General features: G+C 43.6%; 1 pseudogene; it reads left to right on the top strand.

The window, feature by feature from the left end:
- The window catches only part of LOC138283637 (dynamin-1-like protein), a 46,476-nt pseudogene that overhangs the window by 18,140 nt on the left and 10,998 nt on the right, over nucleotides 1-17,338 (top strand).

Raw genomic sequence — 17,338 nt, 5'->3', positions numbered from 1 at the left:
TAAAAAAAGTGTGTTTCCCATGTTAATTCCTGTAGGCTCTTTCGATACGCCTGGAGCCCAATCCGCTGGATGAAATTATACAGAATTCCGCAGAAAGGTAGCATTTGGTCTGCTGATGAGTCTTTTTTTATTTTGCCTAAATCCATTCAGTAGATTAGGAGAAATTAAAGGAAATCCAAATTTGTATATCTATAGTTGCAACAAATTTGCGAGATCTGATTGGCTGCCAACACTTCAACCAGGAAGTGTTGTTAGTCATTTTGAGACTCTGCTTCAGCCGGGTCTGAAAAAAAAAAAAAAAAAAAAAAAAAAAAGGTTACTGTTTCCCAACACCCATAGCCTTGGTGCAGGGGTTTCCTAGGGACCCTCCCCCCTCCGGGATAAAAAGCATTTTTTTTAATTCATGGTGAAAATCGGGAATATTCAAAAATCTCTCTGTGAATTAAAAAAAAAGCTAGCGTGGCCTCCCGCACTTGCTTTTCATTTAGTCCCAGGGGCATTCATAAAATAGAGGAGGGGTGCACAAGGGCTCCCCTCTTAGGGCTTTTTAAAGCCCCAAGGACCACCACTACTCGGAGCAAGAATATTATATTATGCGAGGGGTGCACATCCCTCCCCGCACCCCAGGGACCCTCAACTCACCAGGTAATTTCCTCTTAAATCTCTGCAGGGAGGCCTGCGTGGCCTCTGCGCCACCGGGGACTGCCACCTCCCTGTGGCAATCAACTATTTTATATGCAGGACTCAAATAACTTAATGTAACAGGGGTCCATCGCGGATTCCCAGCCCCAGTGACCACGTCCTCCCCAGGGCTAAATAGAAATGATGAGGGGGGTGCTGCGCGGCCCTCCTCATGGAGCCATGGATGGCCTTGGGGTCCATCACCCCTGAGGGCCGGCTCCTGCTACCTTCTGAAAGCAGAGTTTTCATCTCTTTCCCTGCACGCAAACATGCAGAGTAAGAGATGAAAACATTGCTCCAGGAGCAGGGAGCTGCTAGTTAAAGAAGCTCACCGGTTGCTGGAGCACTGCGGGCTCCAGGAGGACATGGGGGAGCTGGCCTACTAGAAAATCTTTTGGACTGTCACTCAGAAGGTTGAAGATTCTAATCCTTGTGTCTCATGGCAGTGTGTCTGTTTCTTTACCCATGTTTTGAATGTTAAACATTCCTTGTGCTGTAACATAGTGGTCTTTTTCCCCAGCACCATCTTTGGCTTAAATGTCATAGAGATGTCTGGACACTGTGTAATAAGGAATCACCTGTGTCCTAGTTGTTAGGGTGTCAGACCCTCACACAGAAAGTTGAGGGTTCCAGTTTAGGTGTGTCAGTTGTCATTTCCCAGCTTTAAATTCTTTTCAACTTCACAAATTTAGGGTGCATACAGAAAGGTGATCTCACTCTTTTCACTTGTAAAATACTTTTTTTCATATTTGCCAGAACATATCTCATTGTAAGTGGCACAAGGTGGGTGATTATAGGAGGTTGGGTGCAGGACCTGGTCACAGGCCAGGCCCTGCGGCCAACCCCCGCTACACATGCCAAAGGTCATGATTGACGCAGCACTGGGTGGTTATGGGGGATTGTCCATGGTTGGATTAACATATAGTAATTAAAATTACTTTACGTAAAACAAAACATAGAAATTCACTGAAAACTAATTAAAGGTTACAGGGACATTGTAGTTAGGAAATAGAATTTTAAAAAACATAGAAATTCACTTACAAAAATAAAGATTACAGGGACGGTATGGTTAGGCCCACATTTTAAATGTACTAAACCATGGAAATTTACATGTGTAGTTAGAGTTATTTCATGTAACTATAACTCACGCCCTTTCCATGCACTGCTAATTACCCCAGATATTACAGCACTCATGACATCTTTTATAACATCATTGCTAACTGTAACATTTGTTGTAAAAATATTCATAAAAATTACAGGGGCGTGTGTTATATTTACCTTAGGGCACGAGTTAGAGTTACTTGAAATAACTCTAGCTATAACAGGTGAATTTCCATGGTTTTTGTACATTTAAACTGTGAACTTAACTATAACATCCCCGTAACCTTTGGTTTTTAAGTGCACACACATGCACACATATATATATATATATATATATATATATATATATATATATATATATATATATATATATATATTTGCATATATATATATATAGAGAGAGAGAGAGAGAGGAGGAGCTTTGGCCTTTCATTAGTCAGTATGGGTATCCCTTACTTTCTCCTTCCAGCAAAGACGGGATACAGAATGGAGCAAAGGGTCACCTCTCTAGCCATTGTCTCTCTTGCCTTTTGAGTGATGGCATTTGTCTCATCACATGTGCCCATCTACCTGAAAATGAGTTTGCTACTGTGCCAGGGTTGCACACCAGTACTTTAGGTTTTTGCTTCCTCCTTTTTATAAGGACCATTTCCTTTCTTTCCTTCTCTTTTTATTTGTATTTTATAGCATGCTACTACAGCTCCCCAGACAGTGCTAAGAAGCTGCTTGTTTGCTGTTGATTTCATCTGCAGTGCGCCTTCCTCTAAACCGGGAGACCATCACAAAATTATATTTTCCTATTATGCGTGCCATGCTGGAACTTTAAAACAACATTACACTATGTACAATACAAATGTAAGATACTACTGCTCCTGTATTGAAACGTATTTGTTATTGTAAGCACATGGCTGCCATGCTTAGGTCACAGAATGCTTTATTTTTTCTGCTTTGGCTTTTAATTTAACTTGCACAGTTTATTGAGTTTGTGGTGTGTGCTTTATTGTAGTTGTGTAAGTGGAATGAGTTGGTGGATGGATGCATACGTGCAAGTATGAGCGACAGAGTGCTGGTACGATACCTTAGTGAGTGCCTAAAACCACCAATGACTTAAGAGACGCTCTCATTTACAAACGAGATCTTTTGACATTGCCTATGCTTGTCAGAACAAGAGCTGGAAATGGCGTCATCAGATGTCCATTGCACTCCTCTTGTGATATGCAGTTCAGAGTCAATTCAACCTTATATTTTTTAAACACCGTCCCTTAAATAAATACTAATCTACCTGCTTTAAAACTGCCCTTATGCAATATATTATGTGTTTAATTGATTACTGTATTGGTTGTTGAACTAAGAGACCTGAATCCTACTTGGCGGTAGGGTGAACACCTACATAAAGCAGTATAAAAAAGGAGCATATATAATTATTTCGACACTATAAGCAACTCTAGTCGGCATGTATCAAGAAGTCACTTTTTAAGTGTGCGAATTCGCATATTTGATTCAACTCTTACTGCATTTAATGTCCTGCTGTTTGCTGCAAACGGAAATAATGAAACTATCTAAATAAAATAAATAAATAAATAAAATACCTACACCAGCGAGCCAAGGTGCATAGGAGTGAAGTTGTGTTGGAACTTCCTGTTGAAGTCAATGTGGATCTTGGTTGTCCAACGGCTGTTGTGACCCATGGAACAGGTTGATCAAATCCAGGCATGGGTTCCATAAGAAGAGGACCTAAGGAAAGAGGGGATAGAGTCCAAACCACCCGGAGGTGCCCAGGCGGTGCAGGAGGGCAATGCCCACCTCTCTAAGTTATGCTTTTCTGTTGGACAGTGGTCGAAGAAGTGCAGCTGTGGAATCCAGGAAACACAGGAGTATCCCAGGAGTCATCCAGGAGCTGTCCCAAGCTGGCTGTCGGATTGCAGCGGGATCAGTCGTCGGCAGAACCACCAACAAGCCTTGGCAACTGCAAGACAGCATTCCACGTAGAGCTGCAGGATTTTGGGGACCAGCAAGGTCCAGAAGACTCACTCTTTGCAGGTAAGTCAGGGCCAACTCTCAGCAAGAAGGAGAGCCAGGAGTCTCCAAATCTTGGTCAGTGGACAATGGTCATCAGTGGTCAATGGACAAGCAAAAGAAATGTGACAATCCACTGACCACCTTCATTAGCCCTGTTTCACAGTGTCCTTTCCTCTGGATCTGCACGCTGCTGAACAAAAGGCCACATCCCGGCGTCACCAACTCAGAAAGCTATTATAGCACAGAGTTATGATGAAGCCAGGCGGGGGGAAGGGAATTAGGGTAGGGAACTGCAGGGAGAGAGATCTGAAAAGAAAAAGTTAGAACAAATATGCATATACTCATTCATAGCAGTATAACTCATCAATGGACTCTTGGAATAAGGCGTCTCCGTGATATCAAATTGAGACCCCTTTTGTGAAGTGAGAGCAAAGCCCCTTCTTTGAATCATGGAACAAGAGTAAACTACAACCTCTGAACCACGAGATTGCAAGAGCTTTGAACTATGGTCATACTCTGAATATCAATCCTGTAACAACTATGCATTCACAACATAAACGTTTGATCACAGCCTAGAAATTCTCAAAGACTTAAATATGTGTCTCACATATTATGCTTTCCAAAAAACAATGAAACTATAATTTGCTTATCTCCGAAATGCTTTCACATTTACAACTATAGACCTGAAAGTTTTACTCATTGAACTTGAAGTGCCTTGTTTATTGTTCATGAAGCACTTTGATTATTATACATGAAGCGCTTTGATTATTATACATGAAGCGCTTTGTTCCTCATGCCAGAAAGCGCTTTTACTTGTCTTGTCTGAAGCGCTACGCTCGTTATGCTAAGGGGGCACTTTACTCATGTGGCCTGAATCACTTTGATTGTTGTGCCAAGGGCGTTTTACTGATGTGGACTGAAGCGCTTTGATTGCCGAACCAAGGGCGCTTTACTCATGTGGACTGAAGCGCTTTAATTGCCGTGCCAAGGGCGCTTTACTCATGTGGACTGAAGCGCTTTAATTGCCGTGCCAAGGGTGCTTTACTCATGTGGACTGAAGCGCTTTGATTGCCGTGCCAAGGGCGCTTTACATGTGTGGCCTGAAGCGCTTTGCTTGTTGTGCTAAGGGGCGCTTTACCTTTGGAAGTAACAACTCCCTTCAAGATTGGACTCATCAAGACCTTACCGCTACGAGTACGACCTACTCGTATCTGAATTCACCATGGAAACAAGGATACTCCGATTTGCTGTCAATCTGCCATGCAGGAAATCTGCTCTTCTTTAGACGAACCCCCAAGAGGTCTGACTGCATCGAAGTCTTCAAAATAGTGAGCAATGTGCTTGGGTGTGGCTGGGCTTTATAGGCCTGCCACACCCTAAGATGGATGCTGCCTCTAAAAACATGGGAATTGTAGTCCCTTCATGGAATAGCACTGATAAGTGCATCTTGTCCACCAATGTCCTGACCCTGCAGCTACATGAGCTTTACCACAGGGCAGACGACGCTTTTGACCACTTTTAGAGCAAGCGGAGTTTCGGGCGGACCTGGACCGCGCACAGCCTTATTCCTGAAATTACACCCCTCTCCCAAGCGCGGTCCAGGGCCCGGCTTATCAGGATGGAGGAGGTGAAAGCATCGCACCAAACGTTGTGCATGGACATGTCTTGCAGGTTCCCAAGAGTCATTTTCCAGTCCGTATCCTTTCCGGGATACCAAGTACCAAAGGGAAGACCCACGATATCTAGAGTCTAAGTTAAATCGCACCTCATGCTCCCAATGACCTTGGACTAATAGAGGAGCAGGTTGTGTGACACTTGAGGGCGAAGCAGGTTTAAGAAGTGAAGCGTGAAACACCGGATGAATTTTCAAAGACTATGGTAATTTTAGTTTATATGTTACTGGGTTCACTTGTCGTAGAACTTCATAGGGCCCTATGAATTTTGGATGAAACATATTTTTATTTTTTAATACAAAGTTTTTCGCGGATAACCAAACTTTATCTTTGTCTGTATACTGAGGACCAGGCTGGTGTTTTTTGTCATATTGCAATTTATATTTTGTCTTTGCTTGATGAAGATTTGTTTGCAATTGTGAATGTACCTTTTTCATGTGTGTTGACATGTCCATGACTGCTGGAGTGGTTTTAGTAGAAGCAGGTAGCGTAGCTGGCAAAATGTGCGGATGACGCCCATATAAACCATAGAAAGGAGTTGAGTTTATTGAAGAGTGGTGAGAGTTATTATAATTTAGTTCTGCAAGCCACAAATGATCCAGCCAGGTTTTAGGAGACTTTGGCCCTAATTCTGAGTCTGACGGGCGGCGGAGGCCGCCCGCCAGACTTCCCCCCTCCGAAATACCGCTCCGCGGTCGAAAGACCGCGGAGGGTATTCCGAGTTTTCCCCTGGGCTGGCGGGCGGTCTTCGCAAGACCGCCCGCCAGCCCAGGGGAAAACTCCCTTCCCACGATGACGCCGGCTCGTAATAGAGCCGGCGGAGTGGGAAGGTGCGACGGGTGCAGTTGCACCCGTCGCGTATTTCAGTGTCTGCTTTGCAGACACTGAAATACTTTTAGGGGCCCTCTTACGGGGGCCCCTGCCGTGCCCATGCCATAGGCATGGGCACGGCAGGGGCCCCCAGGGGCCCCGCGACTCCCCCTCCCGCCATCCGGTTCCCGGCGGGAGAACCGCCAGGAACTGGATGGCGGGAGGGGGAGTCGGAATCCTCCATGGCTGCGGAGCGCGCTCCGCAGCCATGGAGGATTCCTACGAGCGGCGGAAAGTCAGCGGGAGACCGCTGGCTTTCCGCGTCTGACCGCGGCTAAACCGCCGCGGTCAGAATGCTCGTAGGAGCACCGCCAGCCTGTTGGCGGTGCTCCCGTGGTCGGTGGCCCTGGCGGCCACCGACCGCCAGGGTCGGAATGACCCGCTTTGTTGCATAACATCGTAAGTATTGTTTTAGAGTTTGGTTTAGTCTCTCTGTTTGACCATCCGTTTGTGGAAGATAACTAGTGGATAAAGTTGAATCAATTTGTAAAGCCTTGCACCATTGCTGCTAAAAACGTGCAGAAAATTGTGTTCTTCTATTAGATAGGATGACTCTTGGAAGTCCCTGAAAGCAAACTATGTTTTCTAAGATGATAGTTGCTAAGGTGTCGGAGGTTGGGAGCCCTTTACAGGCAATGAAGTGAGCATATTTGGTAAGGCTATACACCATCACTAAAACTTTGTAAATTGCTTTATTTGAGGAAGACCAGTAATAAAATCCATAGAGATATGTTCCCATGGATGATTGGGAATGGGTAGAGGTATCAGTAGACCTTTGGGCTTGCTATGTTTTCTTTTGCATCTTGCACATACTTCACATGATTGTAGCATTTGCTTAAGGTCGTGAATACTTGTAGGCCACCATAAATACCTTTTCATGAGTTCTAGTGTTTTTTGAGGGCATGGATTGACCTGCCAGAGGATGACTATGCAACCAATGAAAAGCTGTCTCTCTTAACTCCTCAGTAGGCAGGAATACTCGAGATTCGTGTAGAGGTAAGCCTTATTGAATGGACCTTTTGGTGTCTTGTTGTAACCACTCTTGCCACTTGGTGATGTGAAAATGATTACGAATGAGATCCAAGAATTTCTCGGCTGCTACTAAATACAACACTTATGAAGGCGTTATAATAGGCCTGGGTTTTTGTTCAGAATGTGTGATTGAAGAATCTTGTCTAGACAATGTGCCGGCCTTACAATTATCTACTCCTGGTCTAAAAGTCACTATGAAATCAAATTCTGCAAAGAATGGCATCCATCTCAGTTGTCTGGGAGTAAGTAGTCTGACAGAACTCATAAATTGTAAATTTCTATGGTCAGAGTAAACAGTTATGGTGTGTTTCGCTCCCAATAGATAATGGGGGTTATTACAACTTTGGAGGAGGTGTTAATCCGTCCCAAATGTGACGGAAATACCACCAGCCGTATTACGAGTTCCATAGGATATAATGGACTCGTAATACAGCTGGTGGTATATCCGTCACTTTACCGCCACTTTTGGGACGGATCAACACCTCCTCCAAAGTTGTAATAACCCCCAATGTCTCCATTCTTTGAAAGCATTGCGAATTGCTAGTAATTCTTTTTCTGCTATGGTGTAATTCTGTTCTGCTTCATTCAATTTTCTTGACGCATATGCTATGAGATGCAATTGTCCAGTTTCTCGATGACGTTGGGATAGGATGGCCCCAACAGCGACATCGGATGCATCGGCTTCCACAATGAATGGTTCCTACACATTAGGACATCGTTTAGGAAATATTGGAAGGCTGCTGGGGCATTACATAGACCAAACGGCATCACTAGATACTCAAAGAGGCCATAACGAGTCTTAAAAGCCGTTTTCCAGTCATCTCTCTCTCTCAAATTCGAACTAGGTGATAAGCACCTCGTAAGTCAAGTTTGGTGTAAATAACGGCGGATTTCACCTCATCTAACAAGAGTGGAATGAGAGGTAGTGGGTATTTATTTTTAACAGTGATCTTGTTTATCGCTCTAAAGTCAATACAAGGCCTCCTGCTAATTCACTACCATCAACTGCATAAACAACTTCTGGAACCTTTTTCTTAACACTAGGTATATGCAAGCCTAGTGCAGTTTGTTGATCCACAAAATTTCCTGTTGCCCTGAATCAATTAGAACTTGTACATTATGGGCCTCATTCTGACTTTGGCGGGTGGCGGAGGCCGCCCGCCAAAGTACCGCCGTCAGAATACCGCTGCGCGGTCAAAAGACCGCCGCAGTAATTCTGAGTTTCCCGCTGGGCTGGCGGGCGACCGCCAGAAGGCCGCCCGCCAGCCCAGCGGGAAACCCCCTTCCATGAGGATGCCGGCTCCGAATGGAGCCGGCGGAGTGGAAGGGGTGCGACGGGTGCAGTTGCACCCGTCGCGATTTTCAGTGTCTGCTTGGCAGACACTGAAAATCTTGGTGGGGCCCTGTTAGGGGGCCTCACGACACCTGTTACCGCCAGCCAGGTTCTGGCGGTCAAAACCGCCAGAACTAGGCTGGCGGTAAGGGGGTCGGAATCCCCATGGCGGCGCTGCCTGCAGCGCCGCCATGGAGGATTCCCTAGGGTGGCGGGAAACCGGCGGGACACCGCCGGTTTCCCGTTTCTGACCGCGGCTGTACCGCCGCGGTCAGAATGCCCATGGATGCACCACCAGCCTGTTGGCGGTGCATCCGCGGTCGTTGGCCTGGCAGTAGTCTACCGCCAGGGTCAGAATGACCCCCTATGTCTTTTTCCCTGTACAGTCCTTTGTACTAAAATTCGAAAATGTTTGACATAACAATTTGTGCAAGAACACACTGAAGGGATTGTCAATTTGCCCAAGAGGTCCCCTTTGTTTTTTCTTGGCCACTTTAGTTTTCCTGTGAATTTTCCAAAGCAACCGCTATCTTTTTCTTTGTCACTATTGTTAAATCAATTTTACCTCTGGGTTTCTTTTGACATTCCTTTACGAAATGACCCTTTTTTCCACAATACAGACACTGTCCATTTCTTTGTCGCATGTCTTTCTCCTTTTTGGTCAATGATGGGTGAACAATTCCGATATCCATCGGTTCTTTCATAGGATCTGAGGACAATTGAAGGTGTCTGGACCTTTCCATTCGCCAGTTGGGTTTTTCCCATTGTTTCCTTACTCCTTTTCTTTCAGAGAGTCTATGATCTATCCGCAGGGTTAGATTAATTGAATCAGTGCAAGTTTCCGGTTGCGGCTCAACTTGGGCCAATACATCATTCAGTTTGTCGTTTAGCCCTTGATAAAATACTGCTGACCTTTTTTCCTCTGGCCAAGTGGTTTCCACTACTAACCGGTTGAGGTGTGACAAATATATTATCAAGTCTTTGTTTCCTTGGCGTAATTCTAGTAACTCTTTGTCTGCAGACATAGTTATTGCGCGCCTGTCAAATACCTTTACAAATTCTTCTACAATATGACGCTAATTATATAAAAGGAGACTGACTAATCGGACTAACGGCACTGCCCAAGTAGCTGCAACACCATTCATATATGATATAAGGAATGCAATTCTAGATTGTGCGTCCGGAAAGGCAATAGGACGACACGTAAAATGTAGTTTCACCTGTGTGAGAAAAACTTGAACCTTGTTGGGATCCCCAGAAAACCTCTCTGGTGCAGCTAGAGGAATTTGTGTCGGCACATTCACAGCTATGTTAGTAGGTGTGGCAAGCGTAGGACGAGACTCAGATTCAGAACCATCCACCATACTCTGTAACTGGGTTACTTTATCAACTAAATCAGCTGTAACATTTTTTGAGTCTGTCAAATCCCTTTGCATCTGAGTGACTACTTGCATAAGGGTGTCTAAGGTGGCCATTTTGCGCAGCTCACGTACAGACCAAGAGGAAAGTATAAAACTTGTGGGCTCACTATTCTGTCACAGTGCTCTTTCCTCGGGATATGCACACTGCTGATCAAAAGGTCCACCTCCCGGCGTCACCAACTCAGAAAGCTATTATAACACAGAGATATGATGAAACCAGGCGGGGGGAAGGTAATTAGGGTAGGGAACTGCAGGGAGAGAGATCTGGAAAGAAAAAGTTAGAACAAATATGCATATACTCATTCATAGCAGTATAACTCATCAATGGACTCTTGAACTAAGGCGTCTCCGTGATATCAAATTGAGACCACTTTTGTGAAGTGAGGGCGAAGCCCCTTCTGTGAATCATGGAACAAGAACAAACTACAACCTCTGAACCAAGAGATGGCAAGAGCTTTGAACTATGGTCATACTCTGAATATCAATCCTTTAACAACTATGCATTCATAACATAAACGTTTGATCACAGCCTAGAAATTCTCAAAGACTTAAATATGTATCTCACATTTTATGCATTCCATAAAACAATGAAACTGTAATTTGCTTATCTCTGAAATGCTTTCACATTTACAACTATAGACCTGAAAGTTTTACTCATTGAACTTGAAGCGCTTTATTCGTTGGGCAGAAGCGCCTTGTTTATTGTTCATGAAGCGCTTTGATTATCATACATGAAGCACTTTGTTCCTTGTGCCAGAAAGTGCTTTTACTTGTCTTGTCTGAAGTGCTATGCTCGTTATGCTAAGGGGGCACTTTACTCATGTGGCCTGGATCACTTTGATTGGCAAGGGCGTTTTACTGATGTGGAATGAAGCGCTTTGATTGTCGTACCAAGGGCGCTTTACTCATGTGGACTGAAGCGCTTTGATTGCAGTGCCAAGGGCGCTTATTCATGTGGACTGAAGCGCTTTAATTGCCGTGCCAAGGGCGCTTTATTCATGTGGACTGAAGCTCTTTGATTTCAGTGCCAAGGGCGCTTTACTCATGTGGACTGAAGCGCTTTGATTGCCATGCCAAGGGTGCTTTACTCATGTGGAATGAAGCACGTTGATTGCCGTACCAGGGGCGCCTTACTCATGTGAACTGAAGCGATTTGATTGCCGTGCCAAGGGTGCTTTACATGTGTGACCTGAAGCGCTTTGCTCGTTGTGCTAAGGGGTGCTTTACTTCTGTGCTCTGAAGCGATTTGCTTGTCGCGCCAAGGCTGCTTCACTCTTAAAACTGAAAATGCTTTGCTCGTTTGCTCAGGGGTGCTTTACTTTTGGAAGTAACAACTCCCTTCAAGATTAGACTCATCAAGACCTTACCACTACGAGTACGACCTACTCGTATCTGAATTCACCATGGAAACAAAGATACTCCGATTTGCTGTCAATCTGTCATGCAGGAAATCTGCTCTTTTTCAGAGGAACCCCCACGAGGTCTGACTGCATTAAAGTCTTCAAAATAGTGAGCAATGTGCTTGGGTGTGGCAGGGTTTTATAGGCCTGCCACACCCCAAGATGGCTACTGCCTCTAAAAACATGGGAATTGTAGTCCCTTCATAGAATAGCACTGATAAGTGCATCTTGTCCACCAATGTCCTGAGCCTGCAGCTACATGAGCTTTACCACAGGGCAGACGACGCTGATGACCACTTTTAGAGCAAGAGGGGATGACAAGTGGCGCGCATGAAGTGCCGCAAATCCGCGCAGCGGAGTTTCGGGCGGGACCTGGACTGCGTACAGCCTTATTCCTGGCACACAGTTAGGTCTACCTTCACAGTGCTGTTGTAACCAGACCCCATGAGATTAACAGAAAAACAGGTTTCAGAAGTACCGGTGAGAGTGGCTAAGGCTCTGGCCACATGTTGGATGCCCTTAGTACAGCATTTGATGGGGCAGACGTTGGGTGCATCCACTGAAAAAGAGTGTTTGCAATGTACTTTTTACCTCATGCTAAAGCTTATAGGTGTGTTGTCTTTGCTATGAAAAGTAATGATGGTGACTGTACACATGTATTGTACAAAGGAGGCTGGGGATGAACCCAGTAATCCCAGGAACCAAGGTAATTATGAATATCAAAATAGAACGTGTTCCTTTGGATTTATTTAGATACAACAATACTTTGGGGAGCCATTGTAAGTTGTATAGATACCCCTCACCCTCATGTCAATAAAGAGCAACACATATTACTATTGAACGGACATGAATTATGGACAATAAAGTATTCGAAAAAAACAACATTCGAATTTGGTATGAGGTGCTCCAAGTGAAGGCATAGTTCAAGTGAACTGTAAAACCGTGATAGCCGTGCAGAGGCTATATGTACAATTGTTACACTGACAAATGCTTTTAAGTTCCCAACATATATTAGTCCAGGTGTGTCCTGTCTGCAGTTCATGTATGACCAAGCAAAAGTTATTGATGTTTCGACCTTTGACACACCTTAAACCACGTCTTCCTCAAGATGAAAGAACAGGTAGAAGCCTAATACAAAAGAAAACAATTAAGTCAATGAGTGTATAGTATAATACTGTTGTACTGGGCGCTACCAGCGCCAAAGCTGCCCCTGCCAGTAGGTAATATATACATATATATATATATATATATATATATATATATATATATATATATATATATATATATATATATTTATATATTCACTGAATATGTTATAGTTAGGTTCTGAATTTACTCGTACCAAACCATAGAAATTCATCAGTTATAGTTAGAGTTCTTTCAAGTAACTATAACTCGCGCCACAAGGTAACTATAACTCGCGCCCTTGCTAATTTTTATGAATACTGGGCATGGTGACAAAAACATATTTTAAAGCTATAATTTTACCCTAAAACACACCAATATCACAAAGCTGGGTTCAGGGTACCTTCACCCTGACCCGTTATGTCACTTTAAATTTAGATGTTCACCCCAACGACCATGTCCTGTGAAATAAAATGGTGGCCACAACTTTACAGTCAGGTTGCGGTCATTTGCGAAATATTCGCAAAGACATTGTGGCCAGAACTATACATAATATCTCCAAAACTACTGAGCAGATTTCCACCAAATAAGCGGAAGCATGAGCTGTGTATAAAAAGCTAGCTTTCTGCCAAATTTGGTGTGATTCCATCCGGCGGTTCAGGCTGTAGATGTGTTTAAAGGTCCTATGGGAATTACCAAGCGAAACACAACTTTTTCTCGCCCCCGCTTGCCTAGAAAATGGGTGGGGGGGGTAAAAAAAGTGTGTTTCCCATGTTAATTCCTGTAGGCTCTTTCGATACGCCTGGAGCCCAAACCGCTGGATGAAATTATACAGAATTCCGCAGAAAGGTAGCATTTGGTCTGCTGATGAGTCTTTTTTTATTTTGCGTAAATTCATTCAGTAGATTAGGAGAAATTAAAGGAAATCTAAATTTGTATATCTATAGTTGCAACAAATTTGCGAGATCTGATTGGCTGCCAACACTTCAACCAGGAAGTGTTGTTAGTCATTTTGAGACTCTGCTTCAGCCGGGTCTGAAAAAAAAAAAAAAAAAAAGGTTACTGTTTCCCTACACCCATAGCCTTGGTGCAGGGGTCTCCTAGGGACCCTCCGGGATAAAAAGCCTTTTTTTTAGTTCATGGTGAAAATCGGGAATATTCAAAAATCTCTCTGTGAATTAAAAAAAAAGCTAGCGTGGCCTCCCACACTTGCTTTTCATTTAGTCCCAGGGGCATTCATAAAATAGAGGAGGGGTGCACAAGGGCTCCCCTCTTAGGGCTTTTTAAAGCCCCAGGGACCACCACTACTCGGAGCAAGAGTATTATATTATGCGAGGGGTGCACATCCCTCCCCGCACCCCAGGGACCCTCAACTCACCAGGTAATTTCCTCTTAAATCTCTGCAGGGAGGCCTGCGTGGCCTCTGCGTCAACAGGGACTGCCACCTCCCTGTGGCAATCAACTATTTTATATGTGGGACTCAAATAACTTAATGTAACAGGGGTCCATCACGGACTCCCAGCCCCAGTGACCACCTCCTCCCCAGGGCTAAATAGAAATGATGAGTGGGGTGCTGCGCGGCCCTCCTCATGGAGCCATGGATGGCCTTGGTGTCCATCACCCCTGAGGGCCGGCTCCTGCTACCTTCTGAAAGCAGAGTTTTCATCTCTTTCCCTGAACGCAAACATGCAGAGAAAGAGATGAAAACATTGCTCCAGGAGCAGGGAGCTGCTAGTTAAAGAAGCTCACCGGTTGCTGGAGCACTGCGGGCTCCAGGAGGACATGGGGGAGCTGGCCTACTAGAAAATCTTTTGGACTGTCACTCAGAAGGTTGAAGATTCTAATCCTTGTGTCTCATGGCAGTGTGTCTGTTTCTTTACCCATGTTTTGAATGTTAAACATTCCTTGTGCTGGAACATAGTGGTCTTTTTCCCCAGCACCATCTTTGGCTTAAATGTCATAGAGATGTCTGGACACTGTGTAATAAGGAATCACCTGTGTCCTAGTTGTTAGGGTGTCAGACCCTCACACAGAAAGTTGAGGGTTCCAGTTTAGGTGTGTCAGTTGTCATTTCCCAGCTTTAAATTCTTTTCAACTTCAAAAATTTAGGGTGCATACAGAAAGGTGATCTCACTCTTTTCACTTGTCAAATACTTTTTTTCATATTTGCCAGAACATTTCTCATTGTAAGTGGCACAAGGTGGGTGATTATAGGAGGTTGGGTGCAGGGCCTGGTCACAGGCCAGGCCCTGCGGCCAACCCCCGCTACAAATGCCAAAGGTCATGATTGACGCAGCACTGGGTGTTTATGGGGGATTGTCCATGGTTGGATTAACATATAGTAATTAAAATTACTTTACGTAAAACAAAACATAGAAATTCACTGAAAACAAATTAAAGGTTACAGGGACATTGTAGTTAGGAAATAGAATTTTAAAAAACATAGAAATTCACTTACAAAAATAAAGATTACAGGGACGGTATGGTTAGGCCCACATTTTAAATGTACTAAACCATGGAAATGTACCTGTGTAGTTAGAGTTATTTCATGTAACTATAACTCACGCCCTTTCCATGCACTGCTAATTACCCCAGATATTACAGCACTCATGACATCTTTTATAACATCATTGCTAACTGTAACATTTGTTGTAAAAATATTCATAAAAATTACAGGGGCGTGTGTTATATTTACCTTAGGGCACGAGTTAGAGTTACTTGAAATAACTCTAGCTATAACAGGTGAATTTCCATGGTTTTTGTACATTTAAAATGTGAACTTAAATATAACATCCCCGTAACCTTTGGTTTTTAAGTGCACACACATGCACACATATATATATATATATATATTCGCATATATATATATATATATGTAGAGAGAGAGAGAGAGATAGAGGAGGAGCTTTGGCCTTTCATTAGTCAGTATGGGTATCCCTTACTTTCTCGTTCCAGCAAAGACGGGATACAGAATGGAGCAAAGGGTCACCTCTCTAGCCATTGTCTCTCTTGCCTTTTGAGTGATGGCATTTGTCTCATCACATGTGCCCATCTACCTGAAAATGAGTTTGCTACTGTGCCAGGGTTGCACACCAGTACTTTAGGTTTTTGCTTCCTCCTTTTTATAAGGACCATTTCCTTTCTTTCCTTCTCTTTTTATTTGTATTTTATAGCATGCTACTACAGCTCCCCAGACAGTGCTAAGAAGCTGCTTGTTTGCTGTTGATTTCATCTGCAGTGCGCCTTCCTCTAAACCGGTAGACCATCACGAAATTATATTTTCCTATTATGCGTGCCATACTGGAACTTTAAAACAACATTACACTATGTACAATACAAATGTAAGATACTATTGCTCCTGTATTGAAACGTATTTGTTATTGTAAGCACATGGCTGCCATGCTTAGGTCACAGAATGCTTTATTTTTTCTGCTTTGGCTTTTAATTTAACTTGCACAGTTTATTGAGTTTGTGGTGTGTGCTTTATTGTAGCTGTGTAAGTGGAATGAGTTGGTGGATGGATGCATACGTGCAAGTATGAGCGACAGAGTGCTGGTACGATACCTTAGTGAGTGCCTAAAACCACCAATGACTTAAGAGACGCTCTCATTTACAAACGAGATCTTTTGACATTGCCTATGCTTGTCAGAACAAGAGCTGGAAATGGCGTCATCAGATGTCCATTGCACTCCTCTTGTGATATGCAGTTCAGAGTCAATTCAACCTTATATTTTTTAAACACCGTCCCTTAAATAAATACTAATCTACCTGCTTTAAAACTGCCCTTATGCAATATATTATGTGTTTAATTGATTACTATATTGGTTGTTGAACTAAGAGACCTGAATCCTACTTGGCGGTAGGGTGAACACCTACATAAAGCAGTATAAAAAAGGAGCATATATAATTATTTCGACACTATAAGCAACTCTAGTCGGCATGTATCAAGAAGTCACTTTTTAAGTGTGCGAATTCGCATATTTGATTCAACTCTTACTGCATTTAATGTCCTGCTGTTTGCTGCAAACGGAAATAAGGTTCAGAGATAAGGAACGGAAAAAACATAGAACCCAGGAGAGAAATTGTAGAGACAAAAACAATCATCTCGAAAAACTCAAAGAAGCCGATATCTGAGTTTTGGGGGACTGATACTTCTACGAAATGCTATGGTTGACCCATTAGTGTTTCTGGTTAATGAAATCACTAGATGCCATGTATGTTTGAGGTTTTGAAGACACCACAATTTGAGCAACCCAGGGTAAAATTAAAAGGCATGGGCTGCCAGCAGGCCAACCTTCACTTCAAAGCCAGCTCCAAACCCACATCAAAGCAATTTAAGAACTGTTTTAATCCACAGAAGATGTCATGTGTTGGACCATTGTCTTTGGTTTTAAATCTTCCTATGTCTGTATCCTGTGGGCCTGTTTACAAGTGCGGGAGGTCATTGATATTCTCCAAGAGATTATGCCATTTTCTTTTCATGCCTCTCTATTTGAGGCGATGGTGTGAGTTCCAAGCCGACAACAGTAAAGGAAGGCATATATCAATCTAGCACTGACAAGCCGGTATGGGCACAATTTTAACTGAGACGAAGGGACTCGCTGGATCTCTTCCCATCCAACTTCCTTAGAGAAGAGGTGGACATACCTGGTGCTGCTTGGCACCAAGTAAAGGAAATCCCCA

The sequence above is a fragment of the Pleurodeles waltl genome, chromosome 3_1, assembly GCF_031143425.1.
Source record: "Pleurodeles waltl isolate 20211129_DDA chromosome 3_1, aPleWal1.hap1.20221129, whole genome shotgun sequence".
NCBI lineage: Eukaryota > Metazoa > Chordata > Amphibia > Caudata > Salamandridae > Pleurodeles > Pleurodeles waltl.
Note: the sequence above shows the minus strand (reverse complement) of the source record. Positions and strands in the feature narration are given on the sequence as shown.